The following is a 15,731-nucleotide window of genomic DNA, read 5'->3' as shown; positions in this document are numbered from 1 at the left end:
TACAGAATTGTGTGGGGAGACAGCAAAATACAGAATTGTGTGGGGGACAGGAAACTACATAATTGTGTGAGGAGAAACTACAAAATTGTGTGGGGAGAAACTACAGAATTGTGTGTGAAGACAGGAAACTAGAGAGTTGTGTGGGGAGACATGAAACTACAGAATTGTGTGGGGAGATACTACAGAATTGTGTGGGGAGAAACTACATAATTGTGTGGGAAGACAGGAAACTATAGAATTGTGTGGGAAGACAGGAAACTACAGAATTGTGGGGGGAGATACTACAGAATTGTGTGGGGAGAAACTACATAATTGTGTGGGAAGACAGGAAACTACAGAATTGTGGGGGGAGATACTACAAAATGAGTGTGGAGACAGGGAACTACAGAATTGTGTGGGGAGAAATAACAGAATTGTGTGGGGAGACAGGAAACTACAGAATTGTGTGGGGAGAAATTACAGAATTGTGTGGGGAGACAGAAAACTACAGAATTGTGGGGGGAGATACTAAAGAATTGTGTGGGGAGACAGGAAACTACAGAATTGTGTGGGGAGAAATTACAGAATTGTGTGGGGATACAGGAAACTATAGAATTGTGTGGGGAGACAGAAAGCTACAGAATTGTGTGGGGAGAAATTACAGAATTGTGTGGGGAGAAATTACAGAATTGTGTGGGGATACAGGAAACTACAGAATTGTGTGGGGAGACAGAAAGCTACAGAATTGTGTGGGGAGAAATTACAGAATTGTGTGGGGAGAAATTACAGAACTGTGTGGGGAGAAAGTACAGAATAGTGTGGGGAGACAGGAAACTACAGAATTGTGTGAGGAGAAGCTACAGAATTGTGTGGGGAGAAATTACAGAACTGTGTGGGGAGAAATTACAGAACTGTGTGGGGGAAAATTACATAATTGTATGGGGGGGGGAGACAGGAAACTATTGCATTGTGTGGGGAGAAACTACAGAATTGGGTGAGGGGAAAAAACAGAATTGTGTGGGGAGACTGGAAACTACAGAAATGTGTGGGGAGAAATTACAGAATTGTGTGTGTGGGGGACAGGAAACTCTAGAAAATTAATTTATAAAACAGGAAACATCGAACTAGTGCCTCGCTGCTTCTTAAGTACGGCTGAATAAACCAACATCATGGCTTTCATTTTCTACACGTCAGAGCTCTTTTCAAAACCTGGTAATGTTAGGCCGTCGTTGCTCTGGCTAGAAGCTAAACCTTAGCCAGAAACCAACACTAGAGCATAAAAGCCACACTGGCATAACTGCACCCCCAAGGTGTTCTGATTGCGTGACTGTTGAATACATAAATTATGCACTCGGCCATACGTAATATCACGTGGCTTTAGCCGACTTTACCACTACTCCTACCCCCTTCCCTTAGTTTCTTAACCCGCTTTTGAATAACAAGAATATGTCAACACTTTTATTCTATATGCCGAAAAGGATATCGTTTTCATACAAGCGTAACCAAGTTTTATGGAGACGAAAAGCGTCATAATCGTAAAAAAGGGGCGGCTAATCTTGACTTCATTCGTAAACGTTAGTTACGTTCTTTTCACTCTTTGTTGGTCAAATATTTTTTAAGAAGAATGCTGTTCTCAGGTGTCGTTGGAATTGAAGAGCACAGGCCTCAACGACTAACTGAGAGATTAAATAACCGGAAGCAGTGACTGAGGTAAAGAAAAACATGTAGGGGGAGGGGGTGGGAAGAGTGATTTAGGCAAGGGGGAATTAGGGAGATGAGAGTGCCCCCACATGAATCCTCAAAGTAAAAATTGCCTCACATAAACGTACACCTAATGGCTCGTGTTGGTATATATATATATATATATATATATATATATATATATATATATATATATATATGTACTTATATATATATATATGTACTTATATATATACATATATATATATATATATATATATGTACTTATATATATATATATGTACTTATATATATACATATATATATGTATATATATACACACATATATATATATATATATATATATATGTATATATATATATATATATATATATATATATATATATATATATATATATATATATATATATATATATATATATATATATATATGTGTGTGTGTATATATATACATATATATATGTATATATATAAGTACATATATAAATATATATAAGTACATATATATATATATATATATATATATATATATATATATATATATATATATATATATATATATATATATATATATATATATATAGTTTATTTTAATGTTTCTTTATAAATTAAGTCCGATTTACAAAATTATAAAGATTTCTTTTTTTTAAACTGAGTTTATACATAAATTGCTCAAAGTGTTGAAAAATTAGAAGTAAAGGAGTTTCTATCCATAGCCTAACAAATCTCTAGCGTTGGCTAACGAAAGTCTATCAAAATTCAATTAAGAACATACAACCTTAAAACGAATGATCTGACAAACATTACCCTAAAAAATGAAGTGAAACCATATTTTAAAAAAAGCTTTATATTTTATGGTGTTCAATACACCAAACTAAATTAATAATATAGCAGTTAAATGTTAATTAGATTCAAGTACCTCTAGGCTAACTATATTACACGATCAATTTACAGTTGCTAAGAGCCATTCGTACATTTTTTTCATCAACGGGCAAAACAAGCTAGTTTTTTTTCTTAAATGCCTTTAAGAAAAGGAAAAAAAAATATCGTTTACGTCGTTCCACAACAAAAAACTGCACCAAAGCTATATGCCGAGATCACAGAAACAAGTGAACTCTACTTCACTTGCCCTATGGACCGTCAGGTTTGAAAGGGAACTTTTAAGGCTATTTGAAGAGTGTAGTTAACGTTCAATTGTAGTTCTAATTCCAACGTTTCTTTTGTTTCCGATTTTTTAATTCATTAATTCACAGAGAACGCCGAAAGCTTTACTTAAGATCTAAGAGTGGACAACTCTCTGCTCTGGTGGTTGCCGAGTGAAGGCCCATGCTTAAAAATGTTAAGTCTTTATTTATTTAAGTTTTTCACGTATAAGCAAGTCCGGTATATTATTCATGACAACAAATACTCAGATCACAGAAGACTTGCAGTATTTATCTAACAGTTTGTCACGGGCTAGTTGCTAACTATCGGTTGTTATTTCTAAAGACCACAGTTCACAACAATGGGTTTGTGCTGTTGGTGATACAATGCGCTGTTAAAAATACGTTTTGAACACAGAAATTTTTTTTATTCCAATGTGCTGGATGATTGCGTTGGAATAGTTAAGCTCTAAACTCACTAGGTTATTGGGAAGGGTTAAACTTAAATGTGCCAGAATGATCTGAATCTAACAAACCTACTGGTTTCAGTGTTGATGTTTACAATGCAGGTGTGTTGGCTGATACTTCTGGCTGTGGCTTATACAGGTAAAACGATTTTATTTTATTGGGAAAAATATATCCCATCCTTTAACATGCAAATCGAATCGCTTATTAAAATAATATAATAGATTTTAAAAAAATATTTGAGGAAGTTTGGCTTAAACACGAAAGATCGAATCCCGAGTTTGGAGTCCACCCAGCACTAATGGGTACCCGGCTCGTGTTTGGGATCGGATAGCTGGCGGTTGGGTATAGAGTGCCAACACGGTATTCCCTTGTATGCCGAGATCATTGAAACAGATGAACTCTACTACCTTTGCCTCACATATCTTGGGCACGAACGGGAAAAGATGATGATGAACCTATACACGGTAGAATAAATCTTTTAGTAATATCGTGGGAAAAATAAATAGAAAGTATGCTATAAGGAAAAAAAATAGCGTCTCGATGATAAAACAAGTTAATTAAAAAGTCTAGTGACATTTAAGCGCAATTTCCTTATGTTATCTAAAAATAGCTCTGTCGTAGCGTAAATCAAGAGCAGGGTTAGTAAAACCATTGGTTAGTTATTAAAACGTTTTTTATTAAATTTTTTTTCAGTATTTTACATGTTTTATTTACAATAGAGTTACATGACTAAAAACCATTGCGCGCCTAGCTACCGAACGTGATGTCGCAGCCATTGAACCTGATGGCGCAGCTATTGAACGTGATGACGCGTGTGGTGTGGTTGGATAAACATGCCTACTAATTCGGTCCAAATTTTAATTAATTCAAAAAATGTTTGGGACCGAACGAAAGGATATTTTTGAAAACTTTCTTCGGTAATATTGTTCTAAATTATGGCAGGAACCGATTGGTACATGTTTCAAGTCGCTAAGTGGTCTGGTTGCCGAGATATGGGCCAAAAACTGAATTTTTTCCGGGAAATCCATGAAAGAAACCCGGAATTTTTATGGCCTATGCTCATCCTTGTAACTTGCTTAACATAATTGCTTGTGGAACTAGTCATCGATATTGCTTCGTTGAGGAGGAGATACGACTTAAAGCTGCGGACACACATCCATTCATCCATTCATACATCCAGAAATGACGGGTTAATAAACGCAGTTCTCCAGAATGGAAATTGCGCTAAAAATAAAATTGAAATAAGACTTTTAGCTTTATTTGTATTTTTACTTTCTCGTATGTACAAAATATAGAGAAAGTCTTGTAATCGTGCAAAAAAAAGAGATTTTTGCAGATCTCGACGTTTTACATCTCCCTGAGTCGGAAAAACATAGTTTTGCAATAGTGTCCGTATGTCTGTGTGTGTCTGTGTGTCTGTGTGTCTGTAAAGACAATAACTTGAGTGCCGTTAAAGCTAGGTTGATGAAATTTCATATATAAGTATGATATCAAAATCGTAGATGCGTATCAATTTTTGAGCGATTTCCGATAACCGGAAGTGAAACTTTTTCTACTTTGAATTATTCAAAAGCCTATAACTTGAGTACTATTTCAGATAGATAAATGAAATTTCAATTGTAAGTAAAAGATCTAATTCTCTACCTTCTGTCAAATTTTGAGTAATTTCCGTTGACCGGTATTAGTAATTTACGCTATTTCCGATTTCTTAAAAAACGAATGTAAATTGATATAAAAGTACTAATAATATTCCACACTATTATGCGCATTTTATTTAGCGTTCACTTGGTGTGCATTTCTTTTTTCTACGAGATTTTGTTCTATTTTTAAAAGTTTAAGTATTTAAAATGGATTAAAAATCATGTCTATATCCCGAGTTCCCATCCCCTTTTGTTTTATATAAGAATATTCGAGAAAGTTTAGGGGAGATCACTCCCGGTTTATTTAGATATGTATATATTTGTAGTTTTAAGAGTAGGCCTACTATTTGAGATGCTTTACACAGCGGATGAAGTAGAGAAATTCTGTTTCTGTCACGGCAGAGATATAAATAGATCAGGACATCAGCACCATGCCAAGCCTACTTTACATGCATCGCTACGAGACAGACACGGCATCTCCCCACCCCCCCCCCCCATCAGAAGCTACTATGGTGCGCGGATGTTTAAAATCAATTTTCATCAATATCTAAAGACGAGCGTAGAGAAAAAAAAGTTTGAACTTCAACCAATTATCCCTCAACCTTTTTACTGTGGTAGTGTGGGCACTGCACATATTTTTCTCATGATTTTCCGTCATCTGTCTCGGCAGTGTTTCTTCCAGACTTTTTTTCTCCGGAGGCATTTGACATTTTCGGGGGGGGGGGGGCGGACAACATTTTCCGGGGGGTCGACCACTGGTAAAAGTATATGTTTTCTATATAAATTCCATTTCGTTCGGGGGAGCGGTAGGCAGAGCCCCCCCCCCCCCCCCCCCGAAAAAAAATATGCCTGGAAGAAACTCCGGGTCTCGGTACTCTGCTGCTGTGAGTTAGTTCTGCAACAGACAGCCCTGTCCAATCTTTGATGTCTTCCATCCACTGACGTCTTTGGCTTCCCTTTCTCCTCCACCCCCCCCCCCCCCTCCCCAGCCTGGTACAAAGCCTTGCATTATTGTATTGGATAGACCTGCACCATCACAGTTTCTTGTTTTGACTATGCTCAAAGGCACCAATCGCGTTAGTGATCCTTTCACAGACTCCGTCATTAGTTACGTGATCTCGGTATGAAATCCCTAGTAACCAGAGGCGTAGCGAGGGGGGGGGCGGTGGTACATATGTCCCCATGCGCCGACCATAGGGGGCGTTAAAATGGGTTTAAAAAAATTAAAAGTTCATTTTAGCTACAGTTTTGCATTATAAAAAATATATAGGGGGGGGGGGGGGGGGCGCCAAATTGAAAGTTTGTCCCTGGGCGCCGGGAAGGGTCGCTACGCCTCTGCCCTAGTAGTCTGCATAAACATTTCATTTTCAGGGCTAGATTCTTCTTTGGAAGTCTGCTTTGAGGGTTCATGCCTCGTATCCATACATGAAGTCAGACATAGCCAGTGACCGCGAAGATTTTGAAATTCGCCTACTCTAAAATCTCAGAAAGACTGAAAATTAAACCGCATATTTAACGAAAAATTGAAATACTTTTCATAAATTGTGTAGGGGACGGTGCGGCCTAGCAGTAGAGCGCTAGACTGCTAGTCTCGAAAGTGTCGAGTTCGAATCCGGCTTTGAATCACCAGAACGTCCCCGAATCTACCAAGCTCGGAGGGGTATCTAACTCACGTTAGGGAAAGTAAAGGTGGATGAGCACTATCCTTTCATATGCCGAGATCACATACACAGGTGAACTCTACTTCACATGTCCCTTGGGCCGTAAGGCTTAAAAGGGAAGTTTACTATATATAAATTATGATAAACAAAAACAAAACAATGTATTTACTCAGAAAATTCGGTAATCGTGATCATGTATTATAGTTATTACACTGACATACGCCGTGATTATGTATTATAGTCATTACACCGACATACGATGTATGTTAATGACTTGAAGTCCTAATTATTTTACTGCATTAATTTAATCTCCAGAGTGTGCCCTCAATGAGGGGAGAGAATTCGTGTTGGCCTTCCCAAAATCTCAATTCAACTACAACACAACAAGTTTGACGGTGGTCTGTGTGGGAGATCAGTTGGTGACCTTCACAGGTTAGGTTTAACAGACTGGTGCTGGTTATGGTTAAGGTTAACTGGTTTAACAGACTGGTGCTGGTTATGGTTAAGGTTAACTGGTTTAACAAACTGGTGCTGGTTATGGTTAAGGTTAACTGGTTTAACAGACTTGTTGTGATTATGGTTAAGGTTAACTGGTTAAACAGATTCATGATGGTTGTGTTTAAATTATGCTTAATGGCACGGCATGATACTAACGGCAGACACCTCTATTTTATTGTAGACACTGTGTTGATATGAGATAATATCGCATTCTGAATATTTTATTTTGAATCTGTTTTTACATTATATCTGATCTATGTTTTAAGAGAATTTTAATTATTCTAATAATGAAAAAAATAGTGCGCTTGTTGTAATTATTTTTGTTTATATTTCCAGTATCCGCCCCACAAGCTGAAAATATTTTGCCAGCCACCGACTACAAAATATGTGGACCGTTATCGGAGTTTATGGTGATAGAGTAAGTGTTGAATTCATTCTTCTTCACATATTTTTGTGTTTAAAATTTACATATCCCTAAGTAGATAAGAACTTGTAAAATCTGATTTTGTTAGCTTGTCTGTCCACAGTTTACCTTATAGTCTGATGTTGTCAACTTGTCTGTCCACAGTTTACCTTATAGTCTGATGTAACTTGTCTGTCCACAGTTTACCTTATAGTCTGATGTTGTCAACTTGTCTGTCCACAGTTTACCTTATAGTCTGATGTAACTTGTCTGTCCACAGTTTACCTTAAAGTCTGATGTAACTTGTCAGTCCACAGTTTACCTTATAGTCTGATGTTGTCAACTTGTCTGTCCACAGTTTACCTTATAGTCTGATGTTGTCAACTTGTCTGTCCACAGTTTACCTTATAGTCTGATGTTGTCAACTTGTCTGTCCACAGTTTACCTTATAGTCTGATGTTGTCAACTTGTCTGTCCACAGTTTACCTTATAGTCTGATGTTGTCAACTTGTCTGTCCACAGTTTACCTTATAGTCTGATGTTGTCAACTTGTCTGTCCACAGTTTACCTTATAGTCTGATGTTGTCAACTTGTCTGTCCACAGTTTACCTTATAGTCTGATGTTGTCAACTTGTCTGTCCACAGTTTACCTTATAGTCTGATGTTGTCAACTTGTCTGTCCACAGTTTACCTTATAGTCTGATGTTGTCAACTTGTCTGTCCACAGTTTACCTTATAGTCTGATGTTTTCAACTTGTCTGTCCACAGTTTACCTTATAGTCTGATGTTGTCAACTTGTCTGTCCACAGTTTACCTTATAGTCTGATGTTGTCAACTTGTCTGTCCACAGTTTACCTTATAGTCTGATGTTGTCAGCATCTGGTGTGTCCAACAGCACCGTGTACGTGAAAGCTGACGGCGACATAGTTGTGTCTGCTACAGAACTTGTTTTCAGGTTTGTTTTCTTCAATAATGTTACATACAGGGACTTTACAAGGTTTAAGGGTTACTAAAGATTGTAATAAAATTACGGTGTTAATATAAATGAATAAATCTTAAAATCAGTTTATTAATAAACAAAAATCGTTTTATATACTATTTCTATTTTTATAAAATCCCTTAGCTAAAAGAAGAACACGCATATTGCTACTCAAAAGATAACGGAAAAAGGGAAGGAACTACCATAGCGTCAGACCCTGCAATGCGGCGGGGTGGGGTGGGGGTGGGTGGGGGGAGGTGGGCTTGCCAATTAGAGGGTCCAAAATCAGTCCAAAAATAGTTTTTTTTCTTGCAGTTTGATAGTGATTTTGTAAAAAAAAAATCTACCTCAGCAGTGATTGTTCTACAGTAACTAACACAGGCTGTTACTTAGAAGAATAAACCGGGAGTGATCTCCCCTAAACTTTCTCGAATATTCTTATATAAAACAACAGGGGATGGGAACTCGGGCTATAGACATGATTTTTAATCAATTTTAAATACTTAAAGTTTTAAAAATAGAATAAAATCTCGTAGACAAATGAATTGCACACCAAGTGAACGCTAAATAAATGAGTGTTTAATAGTGCGCAATATTATTAGTACTTTTAAAATTTACATTATTTTTTTGAGAAATCGGAAGTAGCGTAAATTACTACTTCCGGTCAACGGAAATTACTCAAAATTTAACAGAAGGTAGAGAATTAGATCTTTTACTTACATGTGAAATTTCATTTATCTATGTGAAATAATACTCAAGTTATAGGCTTTTTAAAAATTCAAAGTAGAAAAAGTACCACTTCCGGTTATCGGAAATCGCTCAAAAGTTGATACGGATCTACGATTTTGATAAAATACTTATATATGAAATTTCATCAACCTAGCTGTAACGGTACTCAAGTAATCGTGTTTACACACGGACACACACACACACACACAGACACACAGACATACGGACAGAGTTGCAAAGCCCAGTTTTTCAGACTGGATTACACACAAAACCTCTTAATTTTGATACATCTGGATTGATAATTTTTGCCCGATTAAAATAAGTCCTCTATACTTCGGATGTGATGAAGGACTGAGGTGTAATACGGTGAAAATTGTTAAAATTTCAAGTGATTTTTGTGCACGATTACAATACTTTCTCTATACTTCGTATATACGAGAAAGGAAAAAAAACAAACTGCATGTGTTATTATAAGAAATATATTGGCAAATGTTCAAACCACTTCCATGACTTATTTCCTTTCTTTAAATATTCTAATAGGGGTGCCAATAAAGTCCATTTAAACAATGTTTGTACTAAACAAATTAAAACCCGATTTCTTCTTTTTAATTATTATTAAAATAAGCCATACTATGTCCGCCCGTTCGTTTGTCTCTTTGCTTATTTCTTCTCTTGTTAACCTCAAAAAGCTCTACCAGAAAAAAAAGCCGCGTCTAAAAAAAAAAATACACGATTGGTAATGCGTTGACAAAACCTTAGTAAAAGTAAATGTATAATATAACAAGTAAAGGTATGTTTTTAGTTGTTTAAAAGTCATTATAAAGATGTTTTTATACGACATGTTACGACATGTTTCATAATATAAGTACGTAAAGTTCCCTTTCAGACCTGATGGTCGACGGGGCAAGTGAAGTAGAGTTCACTTGTTTCTGTGACCTCGGCATGTGAAGAAATAGTGTGGTCAGCACAATGCCCAGCCGCCTTTACTTACCCTAACATGAATTAGGTACCCATCAGAGTTGGGTGGACTCAGGCAGTTTCTACTGACTTGAACTTGGGTTAGCAGTCCAGCTAGGCCACTCCGTCCCGTTTCATAATGTTTGATAGTTTAAAGAATTTTTTGAAAATCTGTTGTTATATTTGTTTATTTGATGACAATGTTACTTACATTTCAGTTCTAAGACCAAATCCCGTGGAACCTTTCTGGTCCTGCCCCTGACTCAACTCTCCACACGATATCACGTGATCACCTACTGCCAGACCAACGACTGTTTCATCGTGGTCGTGACGGCTCACGCCGGGGTCACAGTCCGAGTGACCTTGGCCTTGGTAAAGTATTCGAGTGCCTCGAAACCTGAAGTTAGTTTCGGCACCAGGATGTATGGACACGGTGACGTCATTACGCAACATCTTACAGGTAAGGGTAAAAGATACCCCATCAAACCCGCCATTTCCATTGTCTCCACCCCCCCCCCCCCCCCCCCCCGCCCCATTTTATCATAATTAAAATTGAAAATTTTCGGATTTTAAAAATCTGACTCGTAAAAGAAATGATATTTTGCTTTAAATTTAAAAGTTTCTTAAAAATTCAAATGGTTGATAATGATATTCGAAAGCTTTATGCCAAATTCCAAATACCTAAAGTTTATAAATTGTTTATAAAAGAGTAACAAATATATTTTAAAAAATATGTTTCTCATTTTAGTGTTACAATCGCAGTTTTGCTAAATACAGAGTTTCTGATAATTGTTAAGAAACTTTATAAACAATTTAAACTATACCCAAAATTAAAAGAAAGAAATTGTGATGAAATTGGAAAATGTTTAGAAATTTTAAAATCGGATCTAGATCTATGTATGACCAAAAGGTGAACCTTTTTAAAAATTTCAATTTTTTTTAAAATAAAAAATTAATAGTTTTTTTTTTTCATTTTTTTTTTTAAATTAATAAAAACCTCAATTAGCATTAGCTTATTATGGTTGTAGTTCTGGCGGTTAGTTATAACGTGCGGATACTCTACGCCAAATTTAAAAACACTGGCTAATGCGTTACATTTTTTTTATAAAAAGAGTAAGAAAAATTTAAGAAATATATTTTTTTTCTGAATATTTTGCTTTATACATTAACCTAAAATAACATGCTGTAAAATCGTTATTACAACTGTAAATTTTTGACGTATGTTTGATAGTTTTTTAGGTTTTTTTTTTTTTTTTTTTGCTCGAATGTTTTTTTTCTCCCTTAGTCTGTGTGATATTTTCCCCTTAATGGTATAAATTATTAAACAACGTAAATATCCAAAACAGTGATTTATTTTAAAAACACCATGTATAATTATAATCCGTGGATGTTTATGTGTGCCAAACATGAAAACATAATGAACAAATGTAGATTTTTATTCGTGGGGAGATAAATATATATCGAACCATTTATACCTACAGACAGTGCCCTTTAAAAACATTCTTTTATACAATATAAAACATATATAAATGATCTCGAACACAAATGTAAATTTGATATCTCAGCGTTCAGCAGCATGCAGGTTCTAGGGTCTACTGTTGACATGTCGGGGAGTGTTGTTGTAGCTGATGGTGTTGTTGCTGTTGTAGCTGGGGGATCTTTCACAGTTGTCAACTCTAGCACACAGGTAACGGTACCGATAATAAACGTTTAGCAATAATCTATTAAGCCTATTACACAGGTAACTAAATAAAATAAAATTGCCATCGAGGTAGTAATTATATATATATATATATATATATATATATATATATATATATATATATATATATATATATATATATATATATATATATTGTTACGATCCCAGGGGATCTCTACCTGAGGGGTAGGGGTGACGATAATTGTGTTAGATTCTAATTACTGGTGACAGCCTAGGGGAGACAGTATGGCGGGCGGATTGGAGAAAAATCTAGGAAGTTATCAGTAGGGTCTGACCTTTTAATTAGATACCACAGAACTGTGGCGACGTACGAATTAGGTTAGGCTGGATGGAGAAGACAAAGAAAGGAGACCGTTATTTAAGGAGGGGTAGACTGGGGGACAGAAGTCAGAACTCAGAACTCACGAGTCAGACACTCGGGCACACACTCGGAGACGGACGGACTCGTCTCGGATAGCTAGGTCTAGAGGAGACGGACATGGGTCGTCTCTGTGAGCTAGTGGAAAGCCACGACATGTATTAGACCTAGGCTAGGCTAGACAGTTAGGGACAAGTAGGGTAGTCGTACTAAGGACTGTAGTTGTTTTAGCTAGTTGTGTATATTTCTGATTGTTGTACTTTGGTGGCGGGTTAACTTTAAGTGTTGTAATTTGTGGAAATAAATAGAGATCACTGAAGTTGGCGTTTATTTAATTTTTTATTTTCTTCTTCTTGTTTACGATTCCCTGACTAATTCGAAAGGATTAGAGAAGGGGGTCGTAACAGAATATATATATATATATATATATATATATATATATATATATATATATATATATATATATATATATATATATATATATATATATATATATATATATATATATATATTAGCTTGATTTTTTTGTGAAGGTAGGAGGATTTTTGAAGATGGTGTGATTACTATAGTAGTTCTCATAAGAAACATGTTTTTACTTTCTCGTATATACGAAGTATAGAGAAAGTATTGTAATCGTGCAAAAAAATGAGATTTTTACAAATCTCGACGTTTTACACCTCACTGATACGGAAAAACATAATTTTGCAATCTTGTCCGTATGTCTGTGTGTCTGTCTGTGTGTCTTTCTGTGTGTCTGTCTGTGTGTAAACACGATAACTTGAGTACCGTTACAGCTAGGTTGATGAAATTTCATATATAAGTATTTTGTCAAAACCGTAGATCCTGATCAACTATTGAGTGATTTCCGATAACCGGAAGAGGTACTTTTTCTACTTTGAAATTTTCAAAAGCCTATAACTTGAGTACTATTTCAGATAGATCAATGAAATTTCACATGTAAGTAAAAGATCTAATTCTCTACCTTCTGTCAAATTTCTCACAAAACGCATGTAAATTTATAAAGTACTAGCCGTCCCGGCCAGGCCCTGCTCTGGCTTCTGTGAAAAACCTTTCTGTTAAAGACCATCACCTGTGTGTTTAGTAATCATCATAAACCCGGCATTGCCCACCCAAACCACAACCAACAAAAACCAAAACAACAAAACGCAAACATAACGCTAACATAACGCTAACACAATTAGAAATACAAACGAAAACAAAAACCTAACAACAAACCCAACCACAACCACAAACACCAATACCAACCAATAACAACACACAAAAAACAACGAAAAAGCAAACGAAAACAAACCAAATCAAAACGCAAAACCAACCAAAAACACAAATACAAACCCAAAACAAGGTAATTAAAAAGTCTAGTGACAATTTTAGCGCAATTTCCTTATGTTATCTAAAAATAGCTCTGTCGTAGCGTAAATCAAGAGCAGGGTTAGTAAAACCATTGGTTAGTTATTAAAACGTTTTTTATTAATTTTTTTCAGTATTTTACATGTTTTATTTACAATAGAGTTACATGACTAAAAACCATTGCGCGCCTACTGAACGTGATGGCGCAGCCATGGAACGCGATGGCGCAGCTATTGAACGTGATGACGCGTGTGGTGTGGTTGGAAAAAATGCCTACTAATTCGGTTCAAAATTTTAATTAATTCAAAATTTATTTGTGACCGAACGAAAGGATATTTTTGAAAACTTTCTTCGGCAATATTGTTCTAAATTATGGCAGGAATCGATTGATACATGTTTCACGTCGCTAAGTGGTCTGGTTGCAGAGATATGGGCCAAAAACTGAATTTCTTCGAGGTTTTTTGGCTTTTCCGGGAAATACATGAAAGAAACCCGTAATTTTTATGGCCTATGTTCATCCTCGTAACTTGCTAAACATAATTGCTTTTGTACCTAGTCATCGATATTGCTTCGTTGAGGAGGAGATACGACTTAAAGCCCGGACACACATTCATCCATACATCCATACATTCATACATTCATTCATCCATCCATTCCCAGAAATGACGAGTTAATAAACGCAATTCTCCAGAATGGAAATTGCGCTAAAAATACACAAACAAAAACGAAAAAAGAAAGAACAAAAACGAACCAAATCAATCCGCAACCACTAACGCAAACCCAACCTAAACACAAAGAAAACACTAACGCGAACATAAACGCGAAGTGCTCACAGTCTAGCCCGGGGCGGAATCGCCTGTTTTAGCTTAATAAACGACTATAGTACCCCAACTTATTCATGGTCTTTTGCACTCACTTAAACGAACGCGCCTGTTTCAATTTAATGAACAATTATAATACTCCAAGCTTATCCGTAAAATACCTACAATATTTGCACTTGATCAATCCCCGCTAATTATGTAATTATTTTTTTCCCAACACCAAAACAAAGTAATAAAAAGTAAATTCTTTTCCACTAATGCAATGGTTTTATAAAGGGAAGTAATTGTGTTTTCCTAATTTATCAAAGGGAAGTAAGTGCTATAGGACTAAATAAAGACATAATTAGAATTTTTGTAAAAGATGATATTTTTTTAAAACTTGTGTTTAATGAACATGCCGAAAATTATTACTTTCAGTATGATAAATGAAAATTATTTCCCAAAACTTTCAATATTAATTTTTTAACTCATAAATTTAGACCATAAGGACTTTAATTATCTAACACTTAAATCCATAGAAGTATGTCAACGAAAAACAAACTTATTACATACAGAATTGAGCTTTATATATTAGACTAATTATATTGCGCACTATTATGCACATTTTGTTTTGGCTTTCGCTTGGTGCGCAATTCTTTTTTCTATGAGATTCTATTCTATTTTTAAAAGTTTAAGTAATTAAAAATCATGTCTATATTCCAAGTTATATAAGAATATTCGAGAAAGTTTAGGGGAGATCACTCCCGGTTTATTTTATATATTAAATTGCGTGCAAGTCTCTAAAAAGAATTCAATTAAGAGTATTTATTTATTTAGTTGTGAATGTCCCCATAATATCAATTTAGTAAATATATTGTATTTGTTTTGTTTATTTGCTTTTGTGTCAATTGTTTGTAATAAATGTAATCTAGGTATTCTATTTAAAAATATTGTTCGCACTAGAGTCTGTTTTAAATTAGAATCACTCTCTATATATATACTGAAGATTACCTCTCTATACTGAAATTACCTTTTCTCAATGTTGCTGTAGATATTAGTAATGTTAATCAAATTTGCATTCAAGGACCAAGTTGTGGAACAAATGGTACCATCAGATTCCTACGGTACAAGTTTTGTCATCGGCACCTACCCAATGAGTAATTTAAATTCCATCGTTAAGATTGTCTTCACGGAACAAAAGACCGACCTGACCTTTGACACGTCACTTCTCAAACTACAAACACTGAACGCATTTTTTGTAGAGTATGAACTCAAAACTGGGACGGTTGTCGTTATATCTTCTGATAAACAGATTCTTGTAGTCC

The sequence above is a fragment of the Physella acuta genome, unplaced genomic scaffold, assembly GCF_028476545.2.
Source record: "Physella acuta isolate Inbredline_101_S28 unplaced genomic scaffold, ASM2847654v3 ptg001156l, whole genome shotgun sequence".
NCBI classification, from domain to species: domain Eukaryota; kingdom Metazoa; phylum Mollusca; class Gastropoda; family Physidae; genus Physella; species Physella acuta.
The sequence above is the reverse complement of the archived record's forward strand: the minus strand, read 5'-3'. Positions refer to the sequence as shown.